Source organism: Euprymna scolopes, chromosome 5 (assembly GCF_053919585.1).
Source record: "Euprymna scolopes isolate OS-2025 chromosome 5, ASM5391958v1, whole genome shotgun sequence".
Taxonomy (NCBI): Eukaryota; Metazoa; Mollusca; class Cephalopoda; order Sepiida; family Sepiolidae; genus Euprymna; species Euprymna scolopes.
This window is the reverse complement of record NC_136486.1, coordinates 7,588,713-7,605,061: the sequence shown is the minus strand read 5'-3', so window position 1 is coordinate 7,605,061 and position 16,349 is coordinate 7,588,713.

Here is a 16,349-nt window from a genome sequence, read left to right as displayed (position 1 = left end):
TGTTGAAGTGCATACATTTTCTCAAACGTGAAAAGACACTTGACCTGTAGATTTTAGTTTTAATGGAAACTTGTAATCAAAAAATATTTATTATTTTTTGTTACTACTGGAATATTGTTTTTAAAACCGATTATAAAAAAACGAATTTTTATTTTGGCAACGGAAAATAGGCAATTAATTTTTTTTATTTCGATGCTAATTTCGAACCCTTTAAAAGATCCAAATTTTTCAATTTCTAATTTCGATTCGAATTAAGCGTTCAAAACACTAATATATATATATATATATATATATATATATATATATATATATATATATATAACTACTTAATTTAATTAAACTGTAGAAGAGAAATAGCAAATAACTGTATTCACAAAATAAAATTTACTCTAGGATAGCGATACAAAAATAGTTTTGAAACTAACAAAACAATAGAAAATAAACAAATAAATAAATTAAATAAACATGAATATACATAAACGATCGCACATATATGTATGTATGTATATATATATATATATATATATATATGCATATATGTATGTACATACATATATATATATATATATATATATATTTATATATAAACTAACAATAAAAAACACTAACCTAGTTCGCGCATGAGCCTGAGAGGTTCTAGAGTGGATGAAACACCGAATATTCAGTGTAGCTTAATCGCCATATATATTTTATAAATTACTATATATATATATATATATATATATATATATATATATATATATGTGTGTGTGTGTGTGTGTATGTGTGTGTGTGTACGTGCGTGGTTTTCATAGATATTCGTTGTATGGGACCATGATAACATTTTCTTCTCACATATTTTTAACTGTCAAGAAGCAGAAGTAATCTTGTAATAAGGAAAGAGACAGTTTCTTTTCCACAAAATGTGCACCCTACATAGTCTTGCATAGTATTGCAATACCAAAATGCCATTTTGACGTTCTGCTGATCTAATAGTAGAGTTTAAGAGTAAAAAAAAGCAAATGTATTTTTTTTAAACGCTATGATACATCGAAATATTGATGACTATATAGAACATATGCTGCCATTACCACATTATTAGCCCTTATACTACTGTGTAAAACACATTGTATTTAAGCGTGATTTGCCTATGTGGTATTTCTCTGTGAAGTGTGATTGCCCTCTTACGGAGAAATCAATCATACCGACAAAACTTATCTCCGTATTTCATATTTACTGCTTACTGTCTATCTGCCGAAAGCATTGCAACCGAAGCAACATGCGTGATGGATGTGAACCAACCATCCAGCAACTGTAGAATAAGCTGAACTAGCTATTTCGAACATATACCAACATGTCAGGAAAAGGCCAGCTTACAGATTTGGACCAAAAGGCTTGAGAAAGGACCCGTTTTATTTACCTGGAAATCGTGTCCTTCCTCCCTCCTGGTTCAGAAGTACCCTAGCTCTTAAGTTGAACCCACTCGACCAACTGAGAAAGTAATAAAAGGCGCTCGTAAAATGTTATGACTAGATCGAGCTACAACACTAGCTCTATCATTTGCGAATATGGAGAGAGGGTAATAAGATGCAACACTTTCATGTACGCCCTCTACTGCTCAACCGGCGTAGGGTTACAGATCTGGCTGAATATTAAAATAAACCGTAATATTATGTCGATATATGTATACAAATGTAGAAGCATAGCCACAGGGTTTAACACACGCTAAGATCAAGGAATATGTGTTATTGTACGTTTTACCTTACAGTCGCACGGAATAACATCGAATAGATTTAGATAAATCACGGTGTCCTTTAGACAGGAAATATTCCAGCTTCGACGATGTTCTTAATTAAAATGATTGTGATATATTTTAAAAAATGTTTGCCAATAGTCAAAGCTTTAAGTGGCAATTTGGCTATGACCATAGAGTAGTATCAGTGTTATGTTGTGGCAGACAGTGCCAAGAGTCAGTCTATTATTATGATTAATTGTTAAATTAATTAGGTGATTTTTTTTACATGGAGGTCACAACTTATCAAGGCCCAGAAGCCACTCGGGGATAAGGATTATTGTGTGTACAGTAATAAATGGGGTAGTGATGTATTATTTGTTAGTATTGGAGATTTGATAAAGTGCCATTACTTAAGGGGACGATTCATCAGGAATTTGTTTATGTTGGGCTTGAAAAAATTCAAGTTATACTCAGGAGGGAAACAGTCAAGCAGAATAGACTTCCACACAGGCGTGCACTTCTAAGAAAGAATATTTGTTCATGGAATCTACGTTTTGATTTAGGAACAGATAAAGAATGGGGAAAATTATTGAGAATGGTTTCAGCTAGACGGATGTTTTCGTGAAATATTGGCGAGGGGGGACCAGAAATTGGAGCTGAGACGAGCACTTGCCATGGAAATAACGATAAAAAAGATTGGCTCGCAACGTGTCTTCTGTGGGAGAGAGGTTGGAGGGAAGAGAAAAGGGCATACCCCACTAAGCCACGAAGTCTATTTTGAACTCTGTCAAGGCAGGATAGGCTGTTTTAGCAGCTCCGTCCCATATGTGCCAGTAGTACTCCATCCTTGGACGTACTTGGCTTTTAAATGGATAGAGAATTGCATTATTAGTGGGATATCTTCTAGAGCCGTAGAAGTTGCCCACAATTATCCCAGCGACCTTGGCATCAGACTTGGTGTACGTGTTCCATTTCAGATCAGGAGTCAAGCTCAAACCGGGAAGCTTATCAAAACATGGGGCCTCCTCTAGACGAGAGCCATCCATTTCAATTGACGCCAGATGAGGATCAGAGCGTTTATATAAAGATAGGAACTTTGTTTTAGAGGCATCTTCGTTACTTTTCTCCCTTTGTTTCCCCTTTCTGTCCTGCTCTAAGCAAGTCTGACGACCTAGTCCACAAACTACAAGATTCCATAATGACAAGTTTCAATAAAAAATACACGATTAAACCCGGATCTGAAACTTCCAACGTAGACCCCCACTACCATGTCTCCTTCACCAACATCAGGGGTCTACGTTCTAACCTTCCAGAGGTTGAAGTCCAATTACAAGAGACTAAACCAGACCTTTTATTTTTAAGCGAAACTGGAATTGGGCAGACTATTTCCCTAAATGAGTTCGTAATTAAAGGATACACTAACCTAACTTCCAAATCTGACTCCCAAGATCGCCATGGGCATGGAATATGTGACTATATAAAAGATTGCTTTCCATGTGGTAGGGACATCTCCAGAGCAGATCCTAACTTACCCTATATGTGCTTCCGAGTAGCACTTGCTCACACTACGGCATTTATATTTACTCTCTATCGCCCCCATAACAGCGGAGTTACTATCTTTAAAAGCATATCTGAGAAAATTGACCAAGTTCTATCCAAATATCCTTCAGCTAACATTCACGTATGTGGACACTTCAATGTTCACAATGTGGAATGGTTGACCAACTCAAACAAGACCGATGATGAGGGGAGATTCTGTCATGATTTCTCCATTGCTTATGACCTCACTCAGATTGTTCACGAACCCACCTGTGTGCCCGACAATGACTGTCAGTATGCAAGTCTCCTAGACCTTTTTCTCACAACTTGCCCTGAACTATGTTCAGTTTCCGTTCTGTCTCCTTTTGGATCTTCCGACCACTCAGTTGTATCAATTAAGATAAAAATGAAATGTAATAAGTCCTCAGACGTACCTCTCCATCGTACAGTATATCGATACACTATGGCTGACTGGGATAGTTTCCGTACATTTATATCGGATCTTCCTCTGCGTTCCATGTTTAAAAAGAATGTGTCCTCTATAGTATCAGACCTGACAGAATAGTTAATTGTGGGTATAGAAAATTTCATACCCTCAAAAAAGTTTCAGCAAACACCTAACAGTCAGCCATGGTTTTCTCCAGAATGTGCTGCTGCTATTGCGCACAGAAATCACTTTTTCCACTGCTTCAAACGTAATAGATGTATGGAGACTAAAGCCGCTTTCAGGAATGCCAGCAGCCATTGTAAGAAAGTAATAAAGAACGCAAGAGAGTTGTATGCTCAGTCCGTCAAGTCCAAAGTATCTGAGCAGCGGCTTGGTTCCCACCAGTTTTGGCAAATTGCAAACAGAATCCTGAACAGAAGCGTGTGCTTTATTCCAACTATCATCAATGGACCTGAGTTAATCTCGTCAGCATCAGACAAAGCCAACTTCTTTGCCAAGAAATTTGCAGCCAATTTTACCCTTTGCGACCAAGACCGCCAACCTCCAATATTTCCTCCTATATCAGAAAACACACTATGTGATATACACATATCTGTATGTGATGTTGCCAAGCTAATCAAAAACGTTGATTCCAGTAAAGCAACTGGACCTGACGGTATTCCAATTATAGTACTGAAAAAACTTCAACCTGAACTAGCACCCATACTTACAAAACTGTTTAAACGTTGTCTTTAGGAAAATTGCTTCCCATCACCCTGGAAAATCTCATCAGTATGCCCTGTATTTAAGAATTCAGGTGATCGCTCATCCCCCTCTCAGTACAGACCAATAAGTCTGCTGTGCATCATGAGTAAGTTGTTGGAATCTTTGTAAAATAGAGAAGTAATCAACCATCTCAGCAAAAATAACCTTCTTAGTGACACACAATATGGTTTCCGTTCTGCTAGATCTACAGCAGATGTGCTTACATGTTATATCTCATAGGATTAGCGAATCTCTCGACAGAGGCAACCTTTCTTGGGCAATTGCTCTTGACATATCAAATGCCTTTTATAGGGTATGGCATAAAGTTTTACTTCACAAGATCTCCAGCTATGGTATAGTTGGAAATGTCTTCTCAATTATTAAATCATTTCTCTCTGATATGTTCATAAGAGTAGTAGTTGAGGGGCAAAAATCAGAAGCTCACAGTATAAATGCTGGAGTCCCTCAGGGGTCAATCTTGGGCCCAACTCTTTTCCTGATCTACATTAATGATCTTCCAAATCACATCCTTACATCATTCGTAGACATTTTTGCTGACGACACTACCATCTATGGTAGCACATCGTAGACAGTAAACGACCAAGTTCTCTCCGATTCTCTCTCCTCTGATCTTGATAACGTAGTACAATGGGGAAAGGAGTGGCTGGTTACTTTTAATGCATCACAAACCAAGCTTCTATCTTTACATCATCAACGTTCTGATCCCCATCTGGCATCAATTGAAATGAATTGCTCTCGTCTTGGGGAGGCCTCAAGTTTTGACAGGCTTCTGGGCTTGACCTTTACTCCTGATCTTAAATGGTATACGTACATCAAATCTGTTGCCATGGCCGCTGGAAAAATGGTGGGATCCTTCTATCGATCCAGCATATATCTCACTGCTGATGCTATTCTCTATCTATATAAGAGCCAGATACGTCCAAGGATGGAATACTGTTGCCACATATAGGCAGGAGCTGCTAGAAAAGACTTGTCCTGCCTTGATAGGGTTCAAAATAGATTCGTGGCCTGGTGGGAGATGTCCCTTTCTCTTCGCTGCAACCTCTATCTCACAGAAGAGATGTTGCGAGTTTGTTTCTGCTTTATCGTTATTTTCATGGAAAGTGTTCGACTGAACTTCAATCTATGGTCCCCCCTCGCCAAACTTTCACAAGAAACACTAGACTAGCTGAAAACATTATCAATAATTTTCCTCACTCTTTATCTGTGCCTAAACCTAAACATAGATTCCATGATCAAAGATTATTTCTTAGAACTGCACGCCTGTGGAATTGTCTTCCGTTTTCCTGCTTTCCAGCTGTCTATAATATGGTTGTCTTCAAGTCCAACGTGAACAAGTTTCTAATGAGCCGTTCCACTTAAGTTAACAAATTTACCGAACTTCCATTAATATTGATTACTATATTGTCCTTTTGACTACTCTACACTCTTTAATCCTTATCCTTTAGTGGTCGATCGGCCTTGTAAAAAGAAAAAACAAAAATAAAAAAAAACTCTTCCCCTACTGCACCACGTGCTCAAAACCAGCAAAGAGAGAATTCGAGAAAACATAGTCATTTACGGCCTTAGATGGTCGTGTCATCAGCGTAGATCTCAGCGAATTATTTAAGTATGTCTTTTGGGAGATATTTAGAAAGAATGTTAGTAAATATTTATGTCTATATAAATAAAATGAACTCATTTTTCCCCTCTGAGTTTAACCTTAATAGGATTACAAATCAAGACGTTTCGTGCGAATGTATTATTCACGGTCTGCAGCACGATATGTATGGTGTCTTATAGGCCTATTACCCATTCACTTCCTCGATAATCTCAGAGCCTATATTTTTTTCTGCTGAGAATTCCCGGCTAACATCTGTTACAATCAATGGAAGTGGTAAAATCTTTTCTCTCTTTTAGATTCACACTCTCCCCCGCGACCACTTAACACTGTTGCGGGTACGTCCACAGGGGAACTTACGAGGAAACACCGGTTTGAGTTCTTAGTTGCTTACAAAAAATGGATTGGCATTTTATCGTCGGGTGAAGCGCAACTTTCGATTACAGCTATTCTATGGGTTACTTATGCCATTTTTTATTATTTTTTTTATTTTATTTTTTCCTCCTCCCACTTTTCCCTTTTGGTTGGGGGGGCGATTCGAGGGGTTACTTAAATGAAACGCAGTAACCTTGGATTCCAGGTGTTAGAACAAACTCTACCAGTCAGCCGCGAGCGTTCTTCACATGTTAAAACGATTACTCGATTAAATATTTTATTTAGTGTATTTTTCCTTATATTATGTTCGCAGTGATTTTTTGCGTAATAGTAGGGGGAAACCTGCCTTCTTATTTTCGAATAACTTACTTATTATATTTTTATTTCTATACATTGAATTTCCGAAAGTTTTATAAGCCCAATTACTACTACGCTATCGATATGTATTCAGACGACATTTCAATTGGTAAAAAGCGACCACAAAGAAAACAATACAAAAAAGAAAACAAAACTAAACACTTAACAAACCGTTGTACTTACACCTAACAATTATACGGTTAAAAATATTTTTTTTTGCAGAAAACAAACCAACATTAATATATATATATATATATATATATATATATATATATATATATATATATATATATTAAACATATTTGCATTATACACGGTCAGATTTCTGGTTTTATTTTTTTTCCATTTGTATTTTTTGCAGTTTGTGTTGTTTATTGGATTTTATTGCAGAAAACAATCCGACAATGATTAAAAAAAAATAATAAAATACCGTAAACATTTTTGCATTTTACACGGTAAGTTTCTTGCCCCCCCTTATTTGTATTCTTTCCAGTTCGTTTTGTTTGTTTGTTTGTTTTCTCTGGTAATCTGCGGCTGACACTGATTATTGCCGGTCTCGCACGATCAATGCTTGACGGGAATTCACGCGAATTCGGGTCCAATTATACTGGACTACCTTCATTTTTTTCCTTTGTCCCCTTTTTTCTTTGGCCCTACACACTTGCAATGCTTTTTTAACAGCCATTCTTGCATTTTTCCCCAATTTTTGCCATTAATTCTTTCAATTTTCCGCGCATAAAACAGACCGTAAACATAGTTGGGTCCTTTTGCTTGCTGGGGGGGGCAAATAAAGGTTAATTACTTCACTAGATCGAATACTAACAGAACAAATTCAACATAAATCATTACCGGTTTATTTCGATTGCAAAATAAAGTCCGCTGTTTGCATTTGCAGAAAATTTACTCCCGTCATATATTAGCTAAACAATGGGGAGGCATCTATATATATAAAAACGAAAGTGTGTGTGTATGTGTGTGTGTTCGCTCGCTTCTTCTTGTGTATGTCCGCGAATGATTTGGCTTGCAAAACTAGGTCAGACTTCCTCACATCTGTTTATTTCGCTCCATAAACATTCATATAATGCCCTTATCAGTTTCTCTACGTCGTGGCCCAGTTGGTTAGGTGACTGGCATTTTGTTCCCTTCGTGTCAAGGCTTCGGGTTTCAATCCGACGTTCCAACCAAAACTTTCTTATTTTCATTTTACACCTCTTTTAACACACACCCACGCACACACACACACACAGACACCTCCAAACACCCGACCAACGCCGCGTACCCCCGCTAGTGTTTAATATTTAAAGAAGAGATTTTGGTTCAAGCAAAATTCTTATGAATAGCGGAAAAGCATGGATAAAATTAGTTTGAAATTTAGTAATCGATGATGGTGCTTATATGACAGAGAGGATTGCCCACTGGCTTACGTAAGATACGAATAAACCAGAATTAGGAGTTAGTCTGTAACGGGAAATCGAATGTTTGAGAGCTGAGATACTAAACTACTAGCTTAGTTAACGGACAGGAACTATTTCCATGGTCGGATGGAAGCATCTAATGACCAACTAAGGAATATGTAAAAAAAATACTAAGAGCTTAAAATAGTAAAACGTGTAACATTTGGAAATAAAGATGAGAAAATGATAACCTGGCGTTTTTAGTGTTCAATTTGGAAGATGCCTTCACTTTTAGGAGCCTGTCGCTAGAGGAGAGGGAGACTATGAACAAGGTGATTTTGCCGGACATTAAGCAGGCAAGGGTGTTAATAGTCATTGTTAAAGACTGTATTGTCACGTTGGTTATTGTCGTGAATAGGTAGAAACAAACACCCACATGCAAATCTGAAAGACTATTACATATACACGTAAAAGATCCACATGTAGAGACACCCAAAATACAAAGGAAAGTAACTGTACTTATATTTCTAACGCAAGACGTTCCCCACGTATCGAGTACAGAAATATATATAAGTTATATACATTAGACGTATATAGATACTGTCAGATAAACCCGAAACCCAACAGGATTCTCCGTGTTCTGAAACACTTAAGTTCAATAATTTAATCAGCTTATATACTCGACCAAGGGCCGTTAGATCGAGCTGAAGATATCAAAAAAGAAAATAAATATTCGCCTCTTCCAGACGAAAATATATTTACACGATTCTTTGTAGAAACGTTTGGATTTATTGATCCACTATGAATTGCTGCCTACTCTGTAAACATTAATTTCGTTCCATTTGAAAAATGAGTTTCGCGAGGAACTGAGTGGTTGCGGTAGTGTGTTTGGCTGGCAATCAAATGCGGCAATCTGTGGTAGATATTATTAATGGTCGGAATTGAAAAAAAAGGGTATCATGACATCGAATTTGGATAAGTCTACCATCATGTTTGCTTATTTTTTGACATTTGCAATTTGATTAATTTAGGAAAGTTATAACACAAACTAATCAGCAAAAAAAGGTTCGAACGCTAATCAAATATTTAGAAAACACATTCAAATGAATTTTTTTGGTTAAATAGATTTCTATGAAGAATGAAGAAGTTGGCCTGCCTTGTGTGCATATTTATATACAAAATCCTGCAATGTAAAAAGCATAATCGCTTATATATATATATATATATATATATATATATATATATATATATATATATATATATATATATATAATGTTAAAAATCAAGCAAAAAATCAAATTTTAATAACTAATACAATAACTTGATATATCCATTTGACATGGTCTGGTCGTAAATTCGCATAAACATTATATTTTCATGACTACAGAAATCTAGACATGTGCATGCGAGAATTGTCTTTTCTTTTACGCAGTTCACTTTTACTTAGTAAAAGAAACAATACTCGAGCTTAGATTGAAAACAAAACCTAAAAACAGTTAGTATGATATGCATTAGACCAACTTGAGACAATCTTTAAATGTCTTTTCAAACCTACTTATACTTTACATAAAGAAGCTGTCATGATTAGCGCCGCGCATACGAATTAGTGAAACAAAGTTGACAAACAGATAAACAGTTGATGACTTCAAAGTATCAATTTCTTAATTTTCGCCGCCAGTCTTAACTTAAGAATATGCAGAAATTTCATGAAGTACTCAGTAACAAATACACCATTTGTTTATTTAGTAACAGATACACCATTTGTTTATTCAGTAACAGATACACCATTTGTTAATAGAAAGGTATATAGCTCGTTTAATGAAGTATTATGTAATCAAAATATATAAAAATAATATATAAAAATAATATATAAAAATAACAATGTTTCTTTTGAGTATATCAAAACAAAAGCCGTCGATCATACACTTCTTGCAGTGTAACATAAGCATCACGGTCTCGAATCAACATCCAAGTTTAAAAGCCAAGGTCGCAATCTAAAATCCTTGACACGTCGAGAATATTTGCTCTCATTATAAACTCGCCAACTAATGACGTCTTGTTTCGAAATCGGGGTTCATTATATATTGCGATATTGTTGTGATTAGTAGTGAAGGACGCAAGATTAGCAAAATTGGTAATGACATAAAGTAATTACTACATGGCGCCAGTTTTTTACCATCTTAAACAAAACGTCACAGGCTATGTAAAGTGTGTTTATATTCATTACAATTACGGAAAAACACAGTTGAGCAAGGTTTAGTATAGTCAATATCCGAGATGAAAAACCTGTGCCGTTTGATTAACAAATTATGTATTTTAATCATTGGGGAGGTCTGAATCTATACGGCCCTTTTTTGTCATCTTCAGCCCAAACAAGGCATAGGCGCATATGCACATGGACACTATATAAGAAGTTCTGAAGCTGTACGGTCAGAGAAACAGGAGGCTGAGAAATACTTCTTAAGTCTGATAGTTTGAAGGATAGATCTGTAAGAGTAGGAGGCTTTTCAGCATTTAGGTATTTCTACAGCGGTGGGATTTTGCTGCCCGTAAGGTTAGTCATTGGTATTTTTACATCGGGATACTCATCGGATATAAGTTCTTCAGAATTGATCTTTTAAAAATACTTATAAAGCAGGCACATAGATTCAACATTCGGCCAGGAGTAGAGCTTACGTTGATAATGCAGGGCTTGTTAGGTTAGAAACTATTCTGGTTACGATGTAGGAGAGTTAGAGACTGGTGATAGATGCACAAGATATAATGTGACAAGATTAAATGCATGGGAGAATAGTGGAGTTGTAGATACATGGTAGACTACCCAGGCGTTACTAATTTTCTAATATGATATAGGATGATTTCCTTCTGTGCAGGTAGCTTGGCAATGTTTTTGATGTATTGCGCCAATTCATTTTACCTGTGAATGTTCATCCAAGACATTTAATGTAGAAATCTTGGGTATCCTATGAATAGTCATAACACACGTAGGTTGAAAAGGTTTCTTGTAACTGTTTCAGGAAATGTGTTTAGTCTTGGTAGCATTAAATCTAAAAATCTACGCCTCAAAGCGACAACATATTGGAAGCTTTTATATAAGATTGAATGCATTGATTTATATATGTATACATTCGTTTGCCGTTGTGTCTAATAAAGAGTATTGTGTCATCAGCAAAAATCTTCATATCAAATCCAATTTTATCAGGGAGCTGTTTTATGAATATCAGGAATAGTAAAATGTCAAAATTGATTTATATATATATATATATATATATATATATATATATATATATATATATATATATATTAGAATGTCAAACATTCTGATTGTGTGAATGACCCTCGAAGACGACCTGGTATTCGCCTTGTAAGAATAAATTAATTATATTTAGTATTCGTTACGTAATACCGAATGTATATATTTTCATGAGACGAGCTTTGTTGCAATATGTTTGGTATAATAGGCAGGGCATTATTACAAAATATTAGAGAATTAGATATATAGACATGGGTCATCAGAGCTGACCAATAAAATGGAACGACGCTCTAATTTCGACCAATCAACAACCAGAAACACCTTAAAATGCACATCATTTTCGTGTTCACACCAGAAGAAATTTTGCTTATTGCCTGCAAACCTTTATAATACAAGATACGAATTGACTAATCAGCAAAATCTTCTAAAACTAAAATATCTTACAACTCAAAAGGTTATGTACCGGATGAGAACTTTTAATTGGATGGATCCGAATCTAAATTTGAAAGTGGGAAGTAAAAATTTGTGGATTCTTTAGCAATTCCAAAAGTATACATTGGCATTTAAACGCAACCTGTAAATAGAAACGACAAATAATGTATTGGAAAGAACGCAATTGCTTTTACCTAAATGATACAGTTATTAGATAAAACAACTCAATCTCTGATATTGCAAGAAGCCTTGGATGATAGCTACTAAGCATTGCATGATGATACTAAGCTTTGGATGATAGCTATTAAGCCTTGAACATATTACGAGAATATTACTTATCGATAAGAACACCAAAACTATCTTATTATATACATAACTAATGTCTGGAAAACGTATGAAAACCGAACTATTAGAGACGATTTTATAAGTTCAGAAACAACAACAAGTTTATTAAAATGTCTGACAAAGTTATTAGCGACTGACTGTTGATTGTCATGGATTAAAAAAAAATAACGGGTAACATTTTTTACAACCATGATAACAACTCAAAAGCAAAAACCCATGAATTTAAGCCAATTCAAAGTTAAATTGATCAACTATGAAAAATAAATAGAAACAACGACAAAACAAAAGAAAGGCCCGACAAGTATAATGAAATTATTAAAACCCACTTAAAACCAACAAATTAAATTATGCCATTACCTCGAATAAATTCCGCAACCTTTCAAAGAGCATATTTCTTTTCTAAAAAAATTGCTTTAATTTTAGGCGACGCAACTACATCAGTTTTCAATGCAGATGAAAAAATCAAATGGAACTCCATTAAGAATGTGGAAAGTTGTTTATGTACATTTGACCGTTCATTAAACAGTAACAACGTCTAAGAGTATATCTGAGAAAATTGACCACGTCCTGTCTGCTCATCCTTCGGCTAACATCCACATTTGTGGTGACTTCAATGTCCATAATGTAAAATGGCTGATCTATTCGAACAAGAAAGATGATGAGGGGAGGTTCTGTCATGATTTAGCCATTGCCTATAATCTTCACGAACCCACCCGTGTGCCTGATACTTCCGGTCAGTACGCGAGCCTTCCAGACCTTTTTCTCACAAATTCCCCTGAGCTATGTTCAGGTTCCGTTCTGTCTCCTGTGGGATCTTCTGATCACTCAGTTGTATCAGTTAAGATGAAAACGGAATGTAATAAGTCTTCTGATGTATCTCTCCGCCGTACTGTATATCGATACTCTACAGCTGACTGGGATAGCTTCCGTACATTTATATCTGACCTACCCCTGCATTCCATGTTTAAAAAGGATGTGTCCTCTATAGTAGTAGAACTGATCGAATGGTTAATTGCAGGCAAAAGCCGATTCATACCATCCAAAATATTCCAACAAAAACCTAACAACCAGCAATGGTTCTCCTATGAATGTGCTGCTGCTATCGCGCACAGAAATCACTTTTCCTTAGCTAACAACGTAATAGATTCACTGAGATTAAAGCTGCGTTCAGGACTGTCAGCAACCACTGTAAAAGAGTAATAAAAACTGCAAGAGAGCTATATGCTCAGTCTGTTAAATCCAAAGTAGTCGAGCAGCGGCTTGGTTCCCACCAGTTTTTCAAATAGCAAACACGATTCTGAACAGAAGCGTCCATTATATCCCAACAGTCATTAATGGGTTTGAGGTCATCTCGTCAGCATCAGACAAAGCCAAACTATTTGCCAAGAACTTTACAGCTAATTCTACCCTATGCGACGAAGGCCATCAACTCCGAGTATTCCCTTCTATAACAAACAATACGCTATGCAACATAAAGATATCTCTGCGTGAGGTCGCCAAGCTAACCAAAACCTTGATTACAGTAAAGCAACTGGCTCTGACGGCACTCCAATTATAGCGCTGAAAAAAGCTTCAACCAGAACTTGTCCCCATACTTACAAAACTGCTTAAGCGTTGCCTTTAAGAGAAGTTCTTCCCAACACCCTGGAAAACCTCATCAGTATGGCCTGTATTTAGGAATGTTGGTGATAAGTCGTTTCCCTCTTAGTACAGACCAATAAATCTCCTGTGTGGCATGGGTAAGTTGCTGGAATCCATATTAAATAGAGAAGTTGTCACCTACCTCAGCAAAAATAACCTTCTTTGTGACATGCAATATGGTTTCCGTTCTACCAGATCACCAGCAGATGTGCCAACGTTTATATATCATAGGATTAGTGAATCTCTCGGCGAAGGCTTTCCTTTCTAGGGCAATTGCTCTTGACATATCCAAGGGCTTCGATAAGTTATGACATAAGCGTCTACTTCACAAGATTTCCAGCTAAGGTATAACTGGAAATGTTTTCTCAATTATTAAATTATTTCTTTCAGATTGGCCTATAAGAGTAGTGGATGATGGGCAGAAATCAGAGGCCCACAGTATTAATGCTGAAGTCCCTCAAGCGTCCACCCTGGGCCCAACTCTCTTCCTGATCAACATCAATGGTCTCCCAAAAAACATACTTAAATCATTCGTTGACATCTATGCTGATGATACGGCCATCTATGGCAACACATCTAAGGCCGTAAATGACAAGGTGCTCTCTGATTCTCTCTCCTCTGCTCTTGAGCGCACGGTACAGTGGAGGTAGAGGTGGCTGGTTACTTTTAACGCGTCTAAAATCAAGCTTCTATCTTTACATCATCAACGCTCTGATCCCCCATCTGGCATCAATTGAAATGGATGGCTTTCGTCTAAGGGAAGCTCTATGTTGGGATAAGCTTTAGGCCTTGACCTTTTTCTCCTGACCTGAAATGGATTCGTACATCAAGTCAGTTGCCAAGGTCGCTGAAAAAAGGGTAGGATCCTTCTACTGCTCCAGAAGAACACAATATCTAGACACTTTCGATAGGAATATATATATATATATATATATATATATATATATATATATATTGTGCAAAAGAAACCGTTGCAGAAAAAAGTAGGTGTGTTCCAAACAGCTGCGTCCGTGTCACCAAAAAGAGGCAATTACTGCAGTAGACATTAAAATCACCAAATAAATGTACTTGAGTTCTAACTATCATAAAAGCGTACTGCATTTATACTGCAAGTTACGCAGTTGATTAGTGTATAGCCATAGGGTGATTAAGAACGGATAAGGAAATATAAGTAACTAACACTCTGTTGCAAGGTTGATTTAAGCCGCACGAATGTCTGGTAATATGAATATCATTTAAAATTTTTGATTAATAGGACTATGTTACAGATGTATATTCTAGCTGCGGCAATGGGAAAGTAATAAGTAATGTTAAATTTTGTAAGAGGGAATTCAAAAGCTTAGATAGAAAAATGATTCTACATCGGCATCGGGTAAAGCATTAAGAAGGGCCTCGAATTCTATTAAAAACAGGTCAAGAAGAACATTTTTTAGTAGCAGAACTAGAAGAACTTTTTTTTACTATTCTCAGCTTTTCTCGGCATGTCTCAGGACCGTCTTGATTTATAAATGTCCATAGATTATTATATGCTCCAGTGGAAATGCTGTTTTCGATTGCGCAACCCTAACATCCCCATGTTATCTTTCTCGCGTAGTTATTTGTTCATCGATTATTTATCGAACTCAAAACGTGTCCATTAGTAGTAGTGTCAGATGCCATTCTTGATCAATCTATTGTTAGGATGTTTTACATAAAGTATACAAGCGTTGAATTACAAAGTTTGATTGTGTTTACAATGTTGCGACAAATCAACACGTTTGAGATTTTAATTCCGATACACATTAGCTTCTCATACAAGCGATTGTATACAATTAATTGAACACAATTTGCGTTTTTAGTTTTAATTGCCTAAGATTCAGTATTAATAATTGTATTAGTCGATACATGATGTATGAAAATAAGATATGATAAAACGAAGGCGTTAAAAGGAAAATGTAAAATGCGAAAATTACATTCAAATGCATCAAAAAGTTTAACGAACTTAAGTTGAGTGAATTCTTAATTAGTTTTTCGCATTGCTAATACAGGAAGCATCGAGAAAATGCAAATCGATAATCGAAAATGAATAGTACAGGATGAATAACACAAAACAGTAGAAGGCGTCTAATCATTGGAACCCGATTGCCATGTCGATGCCATTTGCATTCAGGATTTTTCTGGAATTACAATGACACAAAATCACAGTTTAATAGTTTGTCAGAAAATTAAGAATTGAATCACGTTTCTAAAATTTCCTCAATGTTACCTAATTAGTACATTCAAATAAGATTAGAATTTGAATATGTACGTTAGAAGGTGAAAAACGAATTTAACAGTAATGAAATGAAGTCGTATTTTATGAATATAATTAATATATCGTGCTATCGGAGACATGTTTCTAGCGGTAATTTAAGTCTGAGAGAATATTTCCATAAAGAGTAAAAAGTTGGTGGGTATTAACGCCTATATTAGACAGGATTATTAAAAATATACTAGCTTATTTTTAT